We start from the raw sequence: 19,101 nt of genomic DNA, 5'->3' as shown, positions 1-19,101 counted from the left end.
TTGTCTCTTAGGCCCTCATTATGAACATGGCAGTCCGTTCCACTCCACCGGCGGTGGCGGTAGAATCCGCCAACAGAGGAGCGGCCCGGACCGCCAAATAATGAACCAAACAAAACACACGCATCCCGCGCACCACCCACTGCCAGGAAAGGAGTCCTGCTGATGACGGAAGAGTCCGCCCACAGGCCATCGGACAGGCCCAACCCGTCCATCCAATTATGAACCACCATTCCGCCGCCAGTTCCGGGGCGGGACCCACCGTCACACAAAGCCAGGCGGAAAAGAAACAAAAAGAAGGAAACACTCACCAGAGGTCAACAAAACGTGCAGCGGCAGCCATGGACAGAGAGCTGCAGATCATGCCATTCTTGCTCCTTGCCATATATCTACATGACCGAGACCGCCGAAGAAGACGACGACGGTAAGTATCACAACCTACGACACAAGGGAGGAAAGGGCAAAGTTACATATACCCACCCACCCCACAACGCCCCCCAACCCTTGCCAGCAGCACAAGTCAGACACCCCACACCAAGAGGGACGTACCCGACCGAAGGCCACTGCAGCTTGGCCATAGTACCTACAATAGCCCCATACCCATAAATAATTTAAACAAACACCAGGGTGGAACTGCGTGCAGCCCAAACACAGGCCACACAGAAACTTTATTATGTAGCTCAATGAGCGAAATGGTACCAACAGGGCCAATGGCCAGTCCTTCAAAAGTCATTTGTCCTTGGCCACAACTGGCCACACCTGACTCCCACAAGTGCTGGGTACTCCACTGAACGGGGCATAATATGGGGATCCAGGCACCTCACGGAAGGGGGGTGGGGATTTACGACAGGGGTGGGACTTTGACTTGCGTGAGGATGTTGGAGGGTGGGTGGGCTTCTCCTTTGAGGGGAGTGGGGGCTGTTTGGCTCGAGTGGAGCTGGATGGCTTAGGCTCCGAGCGGGCCTTCTTCTTCACCGGAGAAGGGGCACGGGAATGGGAAGGCTGGACCGGGGTAGGCTGCGATGTGGAAGGAGCAGAAAGGGCAAGGAGGTGGGCACATTTCAGGACAAGACGGGGTGGGCCAGTGGGTTCAAACAGGTCTGCACGGGAGAGGAAACTTTTTTGGGAGCAATTGGGGTGGGCGTGGATGAGGGCGTGGGAGTGGAGGCAGAGGGAGTTGATGTATGGGGTGTAGGTGTGCGTGTAGTGTGTGCAGGTGGCTGCTCAGTATGCTGTGGTGTGGTGGATGTCTGATGGGTGGGTGTCTTGGTGCGTTTGAGTGTTTTGGGAGGTGTGGTTGGCACAGTGGGAGAAGACAGACAGCTAGTGTGGATGTATGTTGGATGGGTGTCTGCAAGTCGGGTGAGTGTGCTGCATGTGTCAACTACAGTGGAGGTGGTGAGTGCAGGTGTGGTGTATGGGGTGCATGTATGGCTGTCTGCTATTGTGGTGAGTGCAGGAGGAGGAGCAGTAACAGTGAGTGAAGGTGCAGTGCATGAGGGTGTGGATGTAGAGGGGACAGACAGGGAGGTGGAGGAGGCAGGAACACTGGGGGAAGTGGACGTTGTGTGTGCAGGTGTCTGTTGGCTGTGTGAATGCTTGTGGTGGGAGGTGTGGTGATTGTGTTTGGAAGTGTGCTTCTTGTGTGTTGATGTGCCTGTAAGCGGGTCTGATTGTGTGCTTTGGACGGGTGAAGGGAGTGGGGTGCTGGAAGGGGTAGAGGAGGTTGGAGGGGGGACGGAATGGCCAGGGAAACTGGCTGCCGTCCAAGAGGAAGCTAGAGCCTGAAAAGATCTCTTTAGGGCAGACACAGCACCGTGAATGCCATCCAGATAGGCATTGGACTGCTGCACCGCAGAAGCCAGACCCTGGATGGCATTGACGATGGTTGTCTGCCCTACAGAGATGGTTCTCAGGAGGTCAATAGCCTCCTCTGTGAGGGCAGCAGGGCTGACTGGGGCAGGGGAGGAGGTGCCTGGGGCGAAGGATACGCCCACCTTCCTGGGTGGGCGGGCACGGGCAACTCGGTGGGGAGCAGAAGGGAGGGTGCTGATGGTATGGGGGGTGGCGGAAGATCTCACGGTGGTGGACTAGTGTCCGCCACTGCCGGAGGACCCCCATCGGAGGAGGTCTCAGAGTCACTACCTCCTGTGGTAGTAGCCTCCCCTGTGGAAGTCCCCTCGCCCTCCCACCCGCTGGTCCGCTGGGCGTCCGTTGTCTCTGCCTCTGAGGATCTGTGGGCCGCTGCCTTCCCACTTGCCGGTGCCTCAGCTCCCTCGCCTGATGTTGATGCTGTACCAGACAAACAAAAGACAAACACAAGAGAACAGGGATGGGAGACAAAATAGGAGAGACACTTGTAAGTAGCTGAATGCTGATACACAATGGCCAGACATACATCTACCCAGCAGACACACCCAACAGGCAGCACTGTGCACTAGGCCCATGGCAATGGCCCTGACTACTGAGCAGTATACTGACCTACACCCATATCCTGAAATTGTATTGGAGCTGAGGTAGGTGAAACCTGACAGGGACACCCCTACACCCTTTGGGGAGCAGACAGTAGCTGGACACCAGTCAAAATCCCTGATCTAAGCACCATGAGCCCTATTGCACACACACTCATCCTTCCAGGCTGAAGTATGGGCTGTGAGTACTCACCCCCTTGTGACTGCTTGCAGCCTTCAAGCGCCCATCCAGGTCTGGGTACGCTACCGCCAGGATCCTTCGCATGAGGGGGGTCAGTGCCCGACAGGCACCCCTTCCACGTTGGGAGGACTTCCCCAGCTGGGCCTCAGTGATCTTCCGTGCCCAGTGCTGCAGGTCCTCCCACCTCTTTCAACAGTGGGTGCTCTGCCGGTTGTAGACACCCAGGGTCCGTACCTCCTTGGCGATGGCATGCCAATGTGCCCTCTTCTGGTGGGCGCTGACCTAGTAGGGTGACACAGAAATGGGACACAGAGGTCACGCACCTGCACAATGGCAACAGCTGGCAGATTGTCAGACATAGGACAGACAGTACTCCCAGACATGCAGGACAGTGGCACGCAGCATTCCATGCACCAAGCCCCATCCTGGCTAGCAGGAGCATACCTCTGTGCAATCCACTCCATCCATCACTCACACAGTGCCCCCTAAACCCGGACTCACCTGTACCTCTGGCCGTCCGTAGAGTCTTCCGTACAAGGGCAGGACCCCTTCCACCAGTTTCTCCAGTTCTTCCTGGGTGAAGGGCGGGGCCCTTTCTCCTGCACCACGTGGAACATCCATAGCCAGAGGCAGGCGACAGCAGTTCACAGAGTGGAGTACCTGTCCGCACAAGATCAGGGAGTCAAGTGATCAAACGATGATGAACGTGTGTACGTTCCGCGGCGGTATGCACCGTTACCGCCGGCGGCGATCATGATACGCCAGAATTCCCCATTGGCATCCATGATAGCCAATGAGGGTGCGAACAGCGGTCAACACCGCCGTACGCTGTGACGTCAACCGCTAGCGGTATTAGGTCACTTCTACAACAAAGGGGCAGAACTACAGTGGGCAGACCTTTTGCCATCTTCTACGCAACTTGAAATTCATATTACTCACAATGCTGGGCCTACTAGCCATAAGAAGCACCTAGGTCTCTATCCATTGAGTATATAATCACACATGATTTACTCTGTTCCCTCCTAGTGATGTACATTTACATCTGTCAGGTTGCAGTTATTGTACAGACACTACTATGAAGAATGCAGTGCATGTATGTAGCAAATATGCCAGTGTATGTGTGCACATCACTCCTTTTTCTTACCCCTCATAGGTACCGACCCTTCTGGCATGGAAGGGCACCATCACTGTACAGACCACTTGTGGATATGGGGACCATGGTGGAGCGTCAGATCATAATCACCTACAGACTCACACGTGCAGCTATTCAGGACCTATGTGCATTACTGGATCCTGCACTGACTCCCAGAAATCGTAATCATCATGCCATTCCAACTGAGGTGCAGGTGCTCTCCGCACTCCATTTCCTGGCCACAGGCTCTTTTCAAGTGACAGTGGGCATGGGTGCTGGTTTCTCACAGCCAATGTTCAGCCAAGTACTGACAAGATTTCTGAATGCATTTGTACAACATCTGCAATCCTATGTGCAATTCCCCCAAAGTGCTGGCCTCCCTGCCATCAAGTCTGACTTCTTTGCCTTTGCAAACATTCCCCATGTCATAGGTGCCGTCGATGGCACCCACATAGCTAACATCCCCCCAAGAGTAAGTGAACAGGTGTACAGAAACAGGAAGAACTTTCACTCCATGAACATCCAATTGGTATGTACTGCAGACCAGTACATATCCCATGTGAATGCCATGTTTCCGGGTTCTGTCCATAATTCATTTGTTTTGAGGAACAGTAGTGTGCCACAGAGGATGGAACAACTACAAGAGGACAGAGGGTGGATCATAGGTAAGTTTGCCTGTCACTAACTGACACATTGCTGAGAAGCAGCCTGTCTGACTAAGGGGCATAACAATGACAACTCTGTATTGCACCATTTCTCTAGGTGATTCTGGCTATCCAAACTTGCGTTGGCTTCTGACACCAGCGAGGAATCCCAGTATGGATGCAGAGAGGAAATACAATGAGGTCCATGGATGTACTAGGAGGGTGATATAGCATACTATAGGTCCCCTGAAGGCTAGATTCCGGTGCCTACATATCTCTGGGGGTTCTCGGGCCTATGGGCCTGATAAGGTGTGTAGAATAGTGGTGGCCTGCTGCATGCTGCACAACGTGGCAGTGAGACATTTAATCCCCTTTTTGGAGGTGGAGGGTGCTATAGGTCCTGATCAGTTACCGCAGAGAGATGAGGAGAGTAATGGTGAGGATGAGGAAGGGGAAGATGTCAATTCCAGGAACCAACTGATACAGCTCTACTTCCAATAACTGTGTGGGACCTAAGCCTGTAAATGTGGTTAGTGACTGATACTGTAAGTGTGCCATGTCATCTAGGGGGAATTGGTCAGGATAGGCGAGACATGGACCTCTTCAGCATGGTACTGTCAGACAATATATGCATTCCCTCCTTGCCTAATTTGAAACACACATTACCACCACCATGCACAAATTGACAATAAAGTTGTTCCCTGCCAGTTGCATCCATACTCCACTTTGTTTAACATTAAAGACAGGGGACAGTGTTACAGGTGAGATATGTGGTTTATTGGTGGAATGCAGTGAAATGTGCTATGTACAGTGATGGAAGTCGTAGTGGTTGGGTGTCCTCAAAACCAACTTGGTGGCAGGCCTGTTTGATGTCATAGGGGGGTCCTATTTGTAGTTTAGTACTTTATTTAGCCCTCAGCTAAGTGTAGTTGGTGAAGGGTGGGATGGTTGCTTGGCAGTAGTAGCAGTGTCAGTTGTTGGAGTGGGGCTTGTTCTTAGCTGGGTTTCCATTGCCATATCTTGGCCTGAGACTATGTTTGGACGCCTGCTGTGGAGCTTCTTGGGGTGGCATGGTTGGGCCTTGTGATTCCTGGGAGGGTATTTCCTGTGCTGTTTCAGCTGCTTGGGTCATCTGTTGCTGGTTGTCCAGGGCTGTTGTGGGGGCCTCTTGTCCGGTGTGGGTGTCTGATTGTTTGTTGACCAACTGCAGCAGTGCTTAAGCAGTGGTGGCCATTATGGCATTGTGTTCTTTCCACTGCTCCATGGCCTGTTGGTGTTGTTCCAGCTACATCCTCAGACTTTGCTCCAGGGTGGATACAATCTGTACCAACCTGTCTTAGGTATGTTGGTAGGTCCCCAATACCTCTGCAATAACATCCTGGGCTGCTGCATCTGTCCGGTGCCCTACCCCATGACCCACTGGGGCACTTTACCTTGCCCTGGCCCCCTGTGTCCCCTGCGCAGGTCTTGATGTGCCACTTGTACTAGGGCCCTCGTCTTCCTGCATGTTGGGGGTGGGCGACTGTGGCCTCTGTAGCTGTGTTCCACCTGTTTGTGCCCTGGGTCCACTGGTGTGGGTACGCCTCCCCTGGCCTGCTGGTTTTGACTGGGTGTTAGGGGTGACAGTGTATTCCTGGGTAGGGCTGCTGCATGGTGAGCATCCAGGGCTGTGTGAGGTGCCTGCCTGCTCATCAGTGTCCAGGGATCCTTCACCAGTGTCTTGTGATGTGCCTTTGTCTCCCTGGAGTGCTGTGGCACTCCTTGTCTCCTCCATTAGGGTTGCATGGGTGGTGGTGCCTGTTGGTGGACATAGAAATGTATGTTACATATGCATGAGGGTTTGAGGTGTACTGAACTGTGCACTTTTGTGCTGGTGTGCCTTTCAGTGGCCTTCCAGGGTGCCTTTGTGAGGTGGTCATTGCATTTAGTGGCAGTGGTGGGGTTACATTGTGGTGGGGGTTATTATTCCATGGTGGGTACGTGCAGGGGTGGGTGGCTGTGCACGGTGAGAGTGATGTGGGCCTGGTAGCGAGTTGTGGGTGATGCGGGGTGGTGGATGTGGTGGGTAAAGGCTGGGTGGGGTGTGGGTCTAGGTGGGTGTGGGTGGGGTGGGGTGGTGCATGCATTACAGGTATGGTGTATATGGGGTAATTGTAGATGACTTACCCAAGTCCATTCCTCCAGTGAGTCCTGTGAGTCCCTCTGGGTGCAGGATGGCGAGTACCTTCTCCTCCCAGTCTGTGTAGTCGGGTGGGGTTGGTGGGGATCCTCCCCCAGTCTTCTGCACTGCAATGTGGTGCCTGGACGCCATGGCCTGGACCTTCCCCCGCAGGTCGTTCCATCTCTTGTAGATGTCGTCCCTGGTGCGTGGACGGTGTCCCACAGCATTCACCCTGTTCACAAGGGTCTTCCACAGCTCCATTTTCCGTGCGATTGGTGTGTGCTGCACCTTGGACCCGAATATTTGTGGCTCCACTTTTAGGATCTCGTCCACCATGGTCCTTAGCTCCCTTTCGGTGAAGCGAGGATTTTTTTGGGGGGACATGGTGAGGGAGGTGGATGGCGTCGGGACTGGGGACGGGGTTTGGGTGCTCCTGTGTGGGTCGCTATGTGTGTCCTGTCTGCTGGCGTTCTCTGTCTGGCCCTGGTGCTCTCTGTTTTCTGGTCCTGGTTTCGTTGCAAGGGATTGTGGGGTGTGTCTTGGGGTGTTTTATGGTGTTCTGGATGTGTGTCAGGTGTGTGGGTGCTAGGCCTAGCCAATGTGTGCACTGGATGCTGTTGGGCCCACTTGCCGCCCGTGGCAGTCGCAGCCGCCAATGATTGTCCAGCCTCCATTGTCCGCCAAGGTGATTTGTGCATCATTATTTGGAGGGCAGGATGTGGGTGTGCTTGGCGGTGGCGGGGTGGGGTGGGCCGGGATTCCCGCCGACAGGGTCCTGGCGGGGAGTGGTGGTCTGGGAATTTTTAGCAGGGTGGGTTGTTCGATCATTATATGGCGGGTTTCCATTCGCCACCGCCGGCGGGATTCTGTTCACCGCTGCCATGGCAGTCGGCATTCTTTCCTGCCATGTTAATAATGACCGCCTTAGTCTGTCAATAATTTTCAGTTCAAATTGACCCCATCTTGGAAAGCTCAATGGATCCTCCTTATCAGTAATCTTGCACCATTGACAAAGCCATACACATGTATGCAATCCTACCTCTACCATCATATGACAAGCAGATGAGAAAAATGTATCTTTTCCATAACTTAATGTTATCAAAGAATGGGTTGTCATCTGTCAGAACCATTTCTTTTTCGAAATGGTCCATGTAAAGGCAGGCCAAACTAGGTGCAAATGTGCTCCCCATTGAGGTACCTTGTATCTGTAGGTAAAAGTTTTTGTTGAATTCAAAGAAGTTTCTGGTTAGTGCCAGATAGGCGAGGTCCAAGACAAATTCTTGAGGAGTGATGGAATCCCAAGTACTATCATTCAGCAGATTGCTGATGACTTCTAAAGTTGCTTCCTGTGGGATGTTAGTGTAAAGGGATTCAATGTCCAGTGTGACCAGTTGTTCCTGATCTTTATCAAACTCTAAGTTGTTTAATACTATCAGAACATCTTTGGTGTCTTTAAGGTAAGTGGGGATCCTTTTCATGTATGGTTGGAGGAACCAATCGCAGAACTGAGATAGGGGTTCCAGGATGGATCCGATCCCTGATACTATCGGTCTCTCTGGTGATGGATGCTTGTTCTTATGAATCTTTGGCAAAATATAGAAGTAAGGAGTTTTGGGATCTGCTTGGTTAAGAAAAGCTGCCTCATGTTTGATTATCCAGCCATTTTCTATGCCCTTCCTGTTTAGAAAGGTAATCTCTTCTTTTATTTCTGATGTAGGGTCCTTGGACAGTTTCTTGTAGTGATAGTTGTTTCCTAGTAAGCATAGGCACTTCTTCTCATACATAACCTTTGGCATTATGACTATGGCACCTCCCTTGTCGGCTGGTTTCACAACGTTTGAGGGGTCATTACTCAGGTCATTTAGAGCTGCTAATTCCAGCGTACTGATGTTGTGAAAAACCTCATTCTGGTCTGTTCGCAGATTGTCTATTTTTCGGCTAACTGATTTCTCAAAAGCCAGTACTTGGGTTAGCATTTGTTGACATGGGGGGGTGAACTTGGATTTGGGACGTAAACCTGTGTTCCTGTCCTGCCTGATGGTGGGTTCGGGATGGTTTAGGAAGAAGGTTTTTAATCTTATCTTTCGGAAAAAGTCCGCCATCTCAATTCTCAACTTGAAAATGTCCAGTTTAGGTGTGGGGACGAAACCCAGGTCCTTCTCTAGTGCTTTTAGCTCATTATCTTTCAATGTCTTAGGGCTCTGGTTAATGATGGTAGTAGATCCATTGCTTACGTCTTGCTTGTGCTGGGGGTCTCGTTGTCTGGTAGTACCTCTCCTAAATTCCAGCTCACTCCCTTTTTCCTTCCCCTCCCTCGTCCAGGGCCTTTCCCCAAAAAAGGAGCATTAGGGTAAGCCCAGGTGACCGGTGGTGCAGGATACACTGGGGGTTGAAAATGGTTGGGTGGCCCGTAAGGGGAGGGCCAAACCCAGGGTGGCATATTCTGTGGAGGGGCCTGGGGGCCTGAATAAGGGGTGAACCAATTGTTCTTTGGGTTACCCCTTCGAACACGTCTCAGGCGTGAGGGCTGTGTGTGATCCTTCTCAGAGTCGGAGCTCGAGTAGCCCCCGGAGGATGTGTCGGATGGCAAGGGAGACTTTGCAACGTAGTCATCCTTGGAATATGGGTGTACCTTCTCTAGTGAGAACCTCTCTAGGTCTTTCTGTAATTTTGCAATTTTGCGTTGTGTGAGGTAGCCTTTATATTAATTGATTGTTTTGTTGGTCTCATCTAGTTTCTTTTTAAAGGCAGTGGTTGTCAGACCGGTCTTCAGATTGTTTTCTGCTGTCTTGAGCTGTACCATCAAGGTCTCTGATAGCCCGGAGGCTGTTCTTATAATTAGGATCAGCCAATCTCGTGTGCACTTCCAGGCTATCAGTGACCAATCCTTTCTAAATTCCCTGTCTTCAAGGAAAATACGTGGTTCAGTGGTTACAAGTAGTCCATTTGGAGCTGCGTTGTTGCGCAGATACTGCGTTAGAAGGCCCCATGTAGTATTGCTTGTTTATGTGTTCTTTTGAGTTCTATGAGTGTATTCCAGTCGCCCAATTGGGCTATTGTCCTTGTCAATGAAGAGTCACCTAGTAGTGATGGAGCTGAGAGGATTGCCTGGAGCTCCTCCTCGCTGTAAGCTAGTCCTTCTGCCATATCCAAAGTAAATGTCGCTAGTGCTTCCCTTAATGGTGACCACTAAGTGGTAGCTATACATATAAGACTCTCTTAAGCAAATCTAGAGTGTCGCAGGGTGCTCCTTACTAGAGTTGCTCTCCACTTAAACTTGGGAACTACCCAGAGTTCTCTATTCTTTTTTGCGTAATTTATGCGGCACTCTAACCCTGAAAGGGATTTGTTTTGACTTATACTGGGTGCTCCCTTGTGTCTGGTCAAAGCTAAACCTCTCTGATGAGCTCTAATGAGAGCGAAACACATGTCAGGGGTTGCTTTTACTAATTCCAGGTTGGCTTGGACGGTATTTTACCAGTCCAAAGCTGTAATACTGTGCCTGGAGTGGTAAATGGCTTTTGTCATTTTGCAGCTCGGCAAGGTTGACACTGTGTCAAACCTATGCTTAAAGACTTTGCTGTACAAATGGCAAAATACTTTGTCACTATTTAGCTCAGCATGGATAGCACTGTGCTGATCCAATGCTTAAAAACTTTGCTAGATAAACAGACATTTGAGGTGAGAAAATCTAGAGTGTCGCTGGTGTCGAAGGGTGCTCCTTACTAGAGCTGCTCTCCACCTAAACTTGGGAACTACCCAGAGTTCTCTATTCTTTTTTGCGTAATTTATGCAGCACTCTAACCCTGAAAGGGATTTGTTTTGACTTATACTGGGTGCTCCCTTGTGTCTGGTCAAAGCTAAACCTCTCTGATGAGCTCTAATGAGAGCAAAACACGTGTCAGGGGTTGCTTTTACTAATTCCAGGTTGGCTTGGATGGTATTTTACCGGTCCAAAGCTGTAATACTGTGCCTGGAGTGGTAAATGGCTTTTGTCATTTTACAGCTCGGCAAGGTTGACACTGTGTCAAACCTATGCTTAAAGACTTTGCTGTACGAATAGCAAAATACTTTGGGGGTCATTCTGACCTCGGCGGTAAAAGGCGCTTACTGCTGGTCAGAAGACCGCCATAACACCGCTGCGGCCGCGGTAAACCGCCACGGTCATTCTGACCCGCAACTGGCAAACCGCCAAAAACCCGACATCCACAAAAGTCCGCCACACCAAAGGTCAGCGAAAAAATGGCGATGACCAAACCTCCACCGTCACGGCAACAGAAATACGCCCATGCCATTACGACCCACGAATCCACGCGGCGGTCTTTCAAACGCGGTATTCCATTGGCGGTACACACCGCCGCAGTCAAAATACACACACCCTTACAAAACACAACCACATTGGACAATTTGAAATACACACACCTGATACACATACACACACCACTCCCACACACTCAATACAATATAAAACACACACCCACATTACCCACAAACCCTTACTTCCACAATTGCGAATCAAGGACAGAGAGAGACAGCACTGCTTAGAGTAGACCATCACACAGAGGCTAATCACAACATCACCCACACAATTACAACGCACAAAACACCATACACCACCACACACATCACACTCCACAACACATACAACATCCCTCACCTCATCCACACCACCCCATGGCACCCCAAAGACACCCCAGGTTCTCTGACGCAGAACTCAGGGTCATGGTGGAGGAAATAGTACGTGTAGAGCCCCAGCTCTTCGGGGCACAGGTGCAGCATACAACAATTGCTAGGAAGATGGAGCTATGGCAAAGGATAGTCGACAGGGTCAACGTGGTGGGACAGCATCCACGCAATCGGGAGGACGTCAGGAAGAGATGGAACGACCTACGGGGGAAGGTGCGTTCCATGGTATCAAGGCACAACATTGCGGTGCAGAAGACTGGCGGCGGACCCCCACCTACTCCCCCAGAATTCACAGCATGGGAGGAGGAAGTCTTGCACATCCTGCATCCTGAGGGCCTTGCAGGAGTAGGTGGAGGAATGGACTCTGGTAAGTCAAATCTTAACTACTACTTCCCACCCCCACCCCATCTGCATGCCAGCACATACCCCCACCCTCACCCCCACCCCCATCACACCAACTCCTTCCAAATGTACCACCATCACAACCCACCCATCCCAACACCTAGACCTGCATGCGACCACAAAGCATGGACACCCATCACCAAAGCATGCCCACTGCACATAACCATCTCCCCCACAAGCCACCCTCACAAAAGCCCCCACACGGGAATGCCTGCACTTGGGTACACGGACACCCATCCATCCCACGAAATGCCACACACAGAACCAATAACCATACCCTTATACCCCTGCAGGACCCGAACGCCACCACACTGCCGCAGAGGGTCCAGAGATGTCCATCCCACCCCCAGAAGAGGCCCCCAGCGATGACAGCAGCTCTGTCGACCTGGACCCAGATGACCAGCCCGGCCCATCGGGGACCTCTGGACAGTCGGTTCCCCACAGACAGCCACAGGCTACACCAGACCTAACCCCCTCTGGGAACACCAGCACAGCTCCCACCCAGCGGGCCCATGCCTCTGTCTCCAGGACACGTCAATCAGCGGTGTGTCCGCCACTGCAGGGCACCCAGGTTGACCCACAACCCCAACAACAACAGGGAACTGGGGGCAGTGGTAGTGGGCACACCGTCCAGGAGACAGAGGACCAGGGAAACAGGGGAACTGGGAGGGCTGCTGTGCGACAGGGGGGGGACAGGCCCAGGGAACCGACTCTCCAAGAGGCCCTCACCACCATCATGGGAGCATACCACCACTCCCAGGAGACGATGGCGACGGTACTGGCCAGGTTCCAGGAGATCCAGGCACAGCAGGAGGAACGGTACATGGGGTTCAGAGAGGAACTGAGGAACATCGGTTCCGCAATGGGGACCATCGTCCTGGCCCTTAATCAGATAGTCACCACATTGCGGGACCATGTGGCACCCCAAAGGGCCCCTGTCACTAGCCCAGGCCAGGAACAGCCTACCACCTCCGCCGGCGCTAGTGGACAGGAGGCCCCCACACAATGTCAGGCCACCAGAACCCCACCTACTGCTGAAGAACAACCACCCCGCAAGCGGAACCTGAGATCACACAAGAAGACAGAGTAGGATTGCAAGACCCCCGCCAGCATAAGATACCCCCTGATGTCATCCCACTGTCCCACATTGTCACCCTGTCCAACCTTGAACTGCCCCTGCTCCATCCTTCCACAGGCATATGGACAATGCACCTGTGAAACTGAGAACTGGACTCTGCCATGGACATTTCTCCACCCCCACCCATCACCGTTTTACTATCATGTACCTATATGTAGCACTTATAATAAATCACTTATTGCACTTACAATTACAGGAGTCTGCTTTTATTTTACTATTATGTATCACACATAACGGTGCAATTATGTTCTGTTACATTGTAATGACAACATACCAATGACAACAAGCTGTAGTCCATGGGCAAACAAAGCAGAAGTCACGCAGTTGGTCAAACAGCTCTGAAAAGTGAAGGGAAAGTCACAATTCAGTTAAAAGGAAATGGTGGGAAACACAGAAAGTAGAAACGCAGGAGGCCTGAAGTAAATGTAAAATGGCGTGGGTGAATCTTACCTGTGTGCTACTGAAAATACTGTTGTATAACTGTATCCCTGTTGTCCGTGTCATCCCTGTCGTCTTCCTCCTCTTCACTCTCCACAGGCTCCACAGCTGCTACAACACCACCATCTGGACCATCCTCCTGCAGGAAAGGCACCTGGCGTCGCAATGCAAGATTGTGAAGCATACAGCAGGCCACGATGATATGGCACACCTTCTTTGGTGAGTACATTAGGGATCCACCTGCCATATGCAGGCACCTAAACCTGGCCTTCAGGACCCCGAAGGTCCTTTCTATTATCCTCCTAGTTCGCCCATGGGCCTCATTGTACCGTTCCTCTGCCCTTGTCCTGGGATTCCTCACTGGGGTCAATAGCCAGGAGAGGTTGGGGTAACCAGAGTCACCTAATAACCACACACGGTGTCTCTGTAGCTGTTCCATCACATAGGGGATGCTGCTATTTCGCATAACATACGCGTCATGCACTGACCCAGGGAACTTGGCATTCACATGGGAGATGTACTGGTCTGCCAAACAGACCACCTGGACATTCATAGAATGATAACTCTTTCTATTTCTGTACACCTGCTCACTGCCTTTGGGGGGTACCAAAGCCACATGGGTCCCATCAATGGCACCAATGATGTTGGGGATATGTCCAAGGGCATAGAAATCACCCTTCACTGTAGCCAAATCATCCTCCTCAGGGAAAACAATGTATCTCCGCATGTATTTCATCAGGGCAGACAACACTGTGGACAAAACCTTAGAAAACATAGGCTGAGACATCCCTGATGACATGGCCACTGTTGTCTGAAAAGACCCACTTGCCAAAAAATGGAGTACTGAGAGAACCTGCACCAGAGGGGGAATCCCTGTGGGTTGGCGGATGGGGGACATCAGGTCTGGCTCCAGCTGGGCACACAGTTCATGAATAGTGGCTCTGTCAAGCCTGTAACGAAGTATAATATGTCGTTCTTCCATTGTCGACAGGTCCACCAGCGGTCGGTACACGGGAGGATTCATCCTTCTCCTCGCAAGTCCCAGCGGACGGTGCCTAGGAAGGACAACATGGAGTACAGAGTGAAGCAAGCCACAGGTTCGTTCACACAGCTTGCACAGTAAATGAATCGCAATGCAGTGAAAGGCGTGTCTGAGTGGCAATGCACGGCCTAGGCCTGTGTGACGCAGTAGAAATTAAGCCATGTGGGCCTTTGAAATGGCGGTTGCCTGACCTGTGAAGTGTGACAATGGGATGTGAGGTCAATGCGCTGGCGTGGCACACCGTGGCGGTCGAAGACCGCGGTGCGAAGCCGCATTGGTTAACATTGAACCCTATGGGTCTCAGGAGCCAATGACGATGTGCGCCGGCGGTCGCAGTACGCACCACGGCGGTACGCACCGCCGCGGGCGTGACCGCCATTTTCTAGCTGCTTAATCACTCGAGACCTGATCATCCACAGGAGAGGACCTATACTGCAAGTGCTGCTGTGACCTTGGTCTGGGAGATACTATGGCTGCTGCGACTGGGGAAAGGGGCCCTGCCTTCACTTCAGAAGAGTTGGAGAAACTTGTTGATGGGGTCCTCCCCCAGTATGCGCTACTCTACGGTCCTCCAGACCAACAGGTGAGTACACTGGGTGCACGTTGAATGGGCTATGCCTGTGTTGAGTGGGGTGTATGTAAGATGGTGGGGAGGGGAGCGAATGAGGAGTGCAACGCACGACAGATGAGAGCATGTGCCACATGGCAAGGTTGGGGAGGGGGGGCCACTCACATCTACCATGCAGAAAAGTGATGATATTTCCTTTCCCACCCTGTACATGTCACATAGGTCAGCGCCCATCAGAAGATTGAGATTTGGCGTGCCATCGCCAAGGACGTCCGGGCCCTGGGGGTCCACAACAGACGGTGCACCCACTGCCGAAAGAGGTGGGAGGACATCCGCCGCGGGACCAGGAAGACCGCCGAGTCTCTGCTGGGGATGGCCTCCCAACGTAGGAGGGGTGCCAGCCGCCAATTGACCCCCCTGATGTCCCGGATCCTGGCGGTGGCCTACCCCGATTTGGATGGGCGCGTGGGGACATCACAGCAGACACAAGGGGGTGAGTATCAGCACATTCTGCTATCTTTGCGCGCAGTGGAGGTGTCTGGGTTGGGGAGGAGGGCTGTGGGTGACTTTAGGCCGGGGCGCTTTCTGTAGGCTAGTCCCCTCCTTTAGGCATGGCCCTGTGCCCCCGCCCCCCACCTCTGTAGGGTGCCAAGTCGAGCTATCCATGGTCCTGCATCACCCATGTGTGCATTTGTTGTCCATAGTCCTGTAGGCCTAGTCACAAGTACTGAGTAGTGTACCCCGATTGCGCGGCGTAGTGCAGGGGGCTTCTGTGTCTGTCCTCTCCGCCAATGGTGTTGCCAATGCATGCACTCAACCTGTCTTTATTTCTCCCCCCACCCATTTTCTTTATCTTCCTGTGCATGTGTGCATTAGCATCATCAGGCGGAGGAGAATTGGCATCAGAGCACGAGGGAGATGCAACTCACATGGCCCCGGAGGGCCATGCTACAGACACCGAGTTCACCAGTGAGACGGAGGGCGAGGGGAGCTCCACAACGGGGACCCGTGGAGACGTCAGCGACACCGACACGTCCTGGGAAGGGAGCTCCCTTGCGGTGGCGGTAACATCCGTGCCCACCGCCACAACAGGTACAGCCGCCACCCAGTGCACCAGCCCCGCCCTCCCAGCAGCCCCTCAGCCTTCGCTCCGTGCCCACTCGCCCAGGAAGGCGGGCATCTCCTTCGCCCCAGGCACCTCAGGCCCTGCCCCAGTTACCCCTGCTGCCCTCAGTGAGGAGGTCATTGACCTCCTCAGGACACTCATTGTTGGGCAGTCTACCCTCTTGAATGCCATCCAGGGTGTAGAAAGGGAGGTGCATCGGAGCAATGCATACCTGAAGGGCATTCATTCGAGTCAGGCTGCCCATCAACGATCGTTCAATGCTCTGGCCTCAGCACTGACGGCAGCCATTGTCCCTGTTTCCAGCCTCCTTCTTCTAACTGCCTCCACCCAGTCCCAGTCTCCTGTTCCTCTGCCTATCCCATCCACACCATCAGACCAGCCTGCACACACCTCAACACCCAAGGGCAGCTCATCCAGACATAAGCACCACAGATCCCACAAGCATTCACACAAACAACATCCAGATGCAGACATGCCAACAGTCACTACCACCTCTGTGTCCCCCTCCTCCTCGTCTCCCTCCTCCCTCCCTGTGACGTCTCCACTCACACCTGCATGCACACCACCATCAGCCAGTACTTCCATCACCAGCACACCCTCCAGTACAGTCCGCACACGTGCAGTCACCACCCCCACTGCCATTTACACTTCCCCTGTGTCCTCTCCCACTGTGTCTGTCACCCCCTCTTCCAAAACACACAAACGCAGGCAGCCACCCACCCAACAGCCATCCACCTCACGACAGCCTACGTCACAAGCACCTGCACCCAAAGACAGCACACTTGACTCTCCTACAACCACATCCTTTTCCTCCACTCCCATACCCACTGCACCTACCCTTCCCATTGCTCCTAAAAAACTTTTCCTCTCCAAAGTTAACCTCTTTGCATCACCTGACCCACCCCCTCCATCTGGTAAGAGTCCTAAGAGCGCCTCAGCCACCACCAGCCCTGCATCGAGGGCGACCATTGTGCACGGGTTTTGGAGTCCACCTTTTCCGAGTGCAGATACATCGGCCAGCAGCAAGGGGACAGCCAGCCCACCCCCTGGGAAGAGAACCCGAAAAACAAAGGGCCGGCGCGAGAAGGCTGAGACGGCTGCCACCAAGGAGCGTAGTCGTGGCCCGTCACCTGCCACAACATCAAGGGGAGGCAAGGGCCAGAGAGCTTCATCGAAGGAGGGCAAGGGCAGGAGGGCGGAGAAGTCAGCCAGCAGGCGCGCGGACCATGAGGGCCCCACCAGCCCCATACCGGGTGTGACGGAGGATACCCACGGGCCCAGGACTCCATCACAGGAGGGGCCAGCAACCGCACGGTCGGAGGGCGACTAAGCGGGGAGTCCTGGCCAGGTCTGGCTCCCTTGAAAGACAGGACAAGCACCACTGAAGAGGGCCCCGCCAAGACAGGCACCGCTGAAGAGGGCTCCGCCGTGAAGAGCACCGCTGAACAGGGCCCCGCCAAGACAGGCACCGCTGAACAGGGCCCGCCACGACAGGCACCGCTGAGGAGGGCCCCGCCAAGACAGGCACCGCTGAACAGGGCCCCGCCAAGACAGGCACCGCTGAAGAGGGCCCCGCCAAGACAGGCACCGCTGAAGAGGGCCCTGCCGTGAAGAGCACCGCTGAAGAGGGCCCCGCCGTGAAGAGCACCGCTGAAGAGGGCCCCGCCGTGAAGAGCACCGCTGAACAGGACCCCGCCAAGACAGGCACCGCTGAAGAGGGCCCCGCCAAGACAGGCACCGCTGAAGAGGGCCCCGCCGTGAAGAGCACCGCTGAAGAGGGCCCGCCGTGAACAGCACCGCTGAAGTGGGCCCCGCCGTGAAGAGCACCGCTGAACAGGGCCCCGCCAAGACAGGCACCGCTGAAGAGGGCCCCGCCAAGACAGGCACCGCTGAAGAGGGCCCTGCCGTGAAGAGCACCGCTGAAGAGGGCCCCGCCGTCTCAAGCACCCCTCCGCTGGGCCCTTCATCTCAAGCACCGCTCCGCTGGGCCCTTCCTGTCAAGCACCGCCCCGCCGGGCCTGCCGTCTCAAGCACCGCTCCGCTGAGCCCTTCATCTCAAGCATAGCTCCGCTGGGCCCTTCATCTCAAGCACCGCTCTGCTGGGCCCTTCATCTCAAGCACCGCTCCGCTGGGCCCCGCCGTCTCAAGCACCGCTCCGCTGGGCCCTTCCTGTCAAGCACCGCTCCGCTGGGCCCTTCATCTCAAGCACCGCTCCGCTGGGCCCTTCATCTCAAGCACCGCTCCGCTGGGCCCTTCATCTCAAGCACCGCTCCGCTGGGCCCTTCATCTCAAGCACCGCTCCGCTGGGCCCTTCCTGTCAAGCACCGCTCCGCAGGGCCCTTCCTGTCAAGCACCGCTCCGCTGGGCCATTCATCTCAAGCTCCGCTCCCCTGGGCCCCGCCGTCTCAAGCACCGCTCCGCTGGGCCCCGCCGTCTCAAGCACCGCTGGCCCATTGACAGTGCCGGTTCTGTGTCGAGCTGGTGTTCACGCTGCACTCTGAGCACCCTGCCTCCTCCAATACCAGTGGAGTCGGTTATCCATCTGATGGACTGTGGCTTTGAACTCCCCAGGATGGCACAGTGGGCAACCTACCCACTGTAGAGACTTGAGAGACTGTGGCTTTGCACTCCCCAGGATGTAACAGTGGGCAACCCATCCACTGTAGAGACTTGAGAGACTGTGGCTTTGCACTCCCCAGGATGGCACAGTGGGCAACCCAACCACTGTAGAGACTTGAGAGACTGTGGCTTTGCACTCCCCAGGATGTAACAGTGGGCAATCCACCCACTGTAGAGACTTGAGAGACTGTGGCTTTGCACTCCCCAGGATGGCACAGTGGGCAATCCACCCACTGTAGAGACTTGTGAGACTGTGGCTTTGCACTCCCCAGGATGGTACAGTGGGCATGGAGGCCCCTCGTGGATCTGGCGTCGTGGACTCAACTGGCTGAGGTGCCCCCCCTTCCCTTCCCCCTGAGGTGCCTGTAGTTTTATCATCTGATGCCCCAGCAGTGTTCTCTCCAACGGTATCTGGTCTCCTGTGTGGGCTTTGCCCATGTGTTTGTGGACATTGGCCCACGGACTGTGGAACTTTAACAAAATGAGCTGGACTTCA

This window comes from Pleurodeles waltl, chromosome 8 (genome assembly GCF_031143425.1).
Source record: "Pleurodeles waltl isolate 20211129_DDA chromosome 8, aPleWal1.hap1.20221129, whole genome shotgun sequence".
Classification (NCBI taxonomy): domain Eukaryota; kingdom Metazoa; phylum Chordata; class Amphibia; order Caudata; family Salamandridae; genus Pleurodeles; species Pleurodeles waltl.
The sequence above is the reverse complement of the archived record's forward strand: the minus strand, read 5'-3'. Positions refer to the sequence as shown.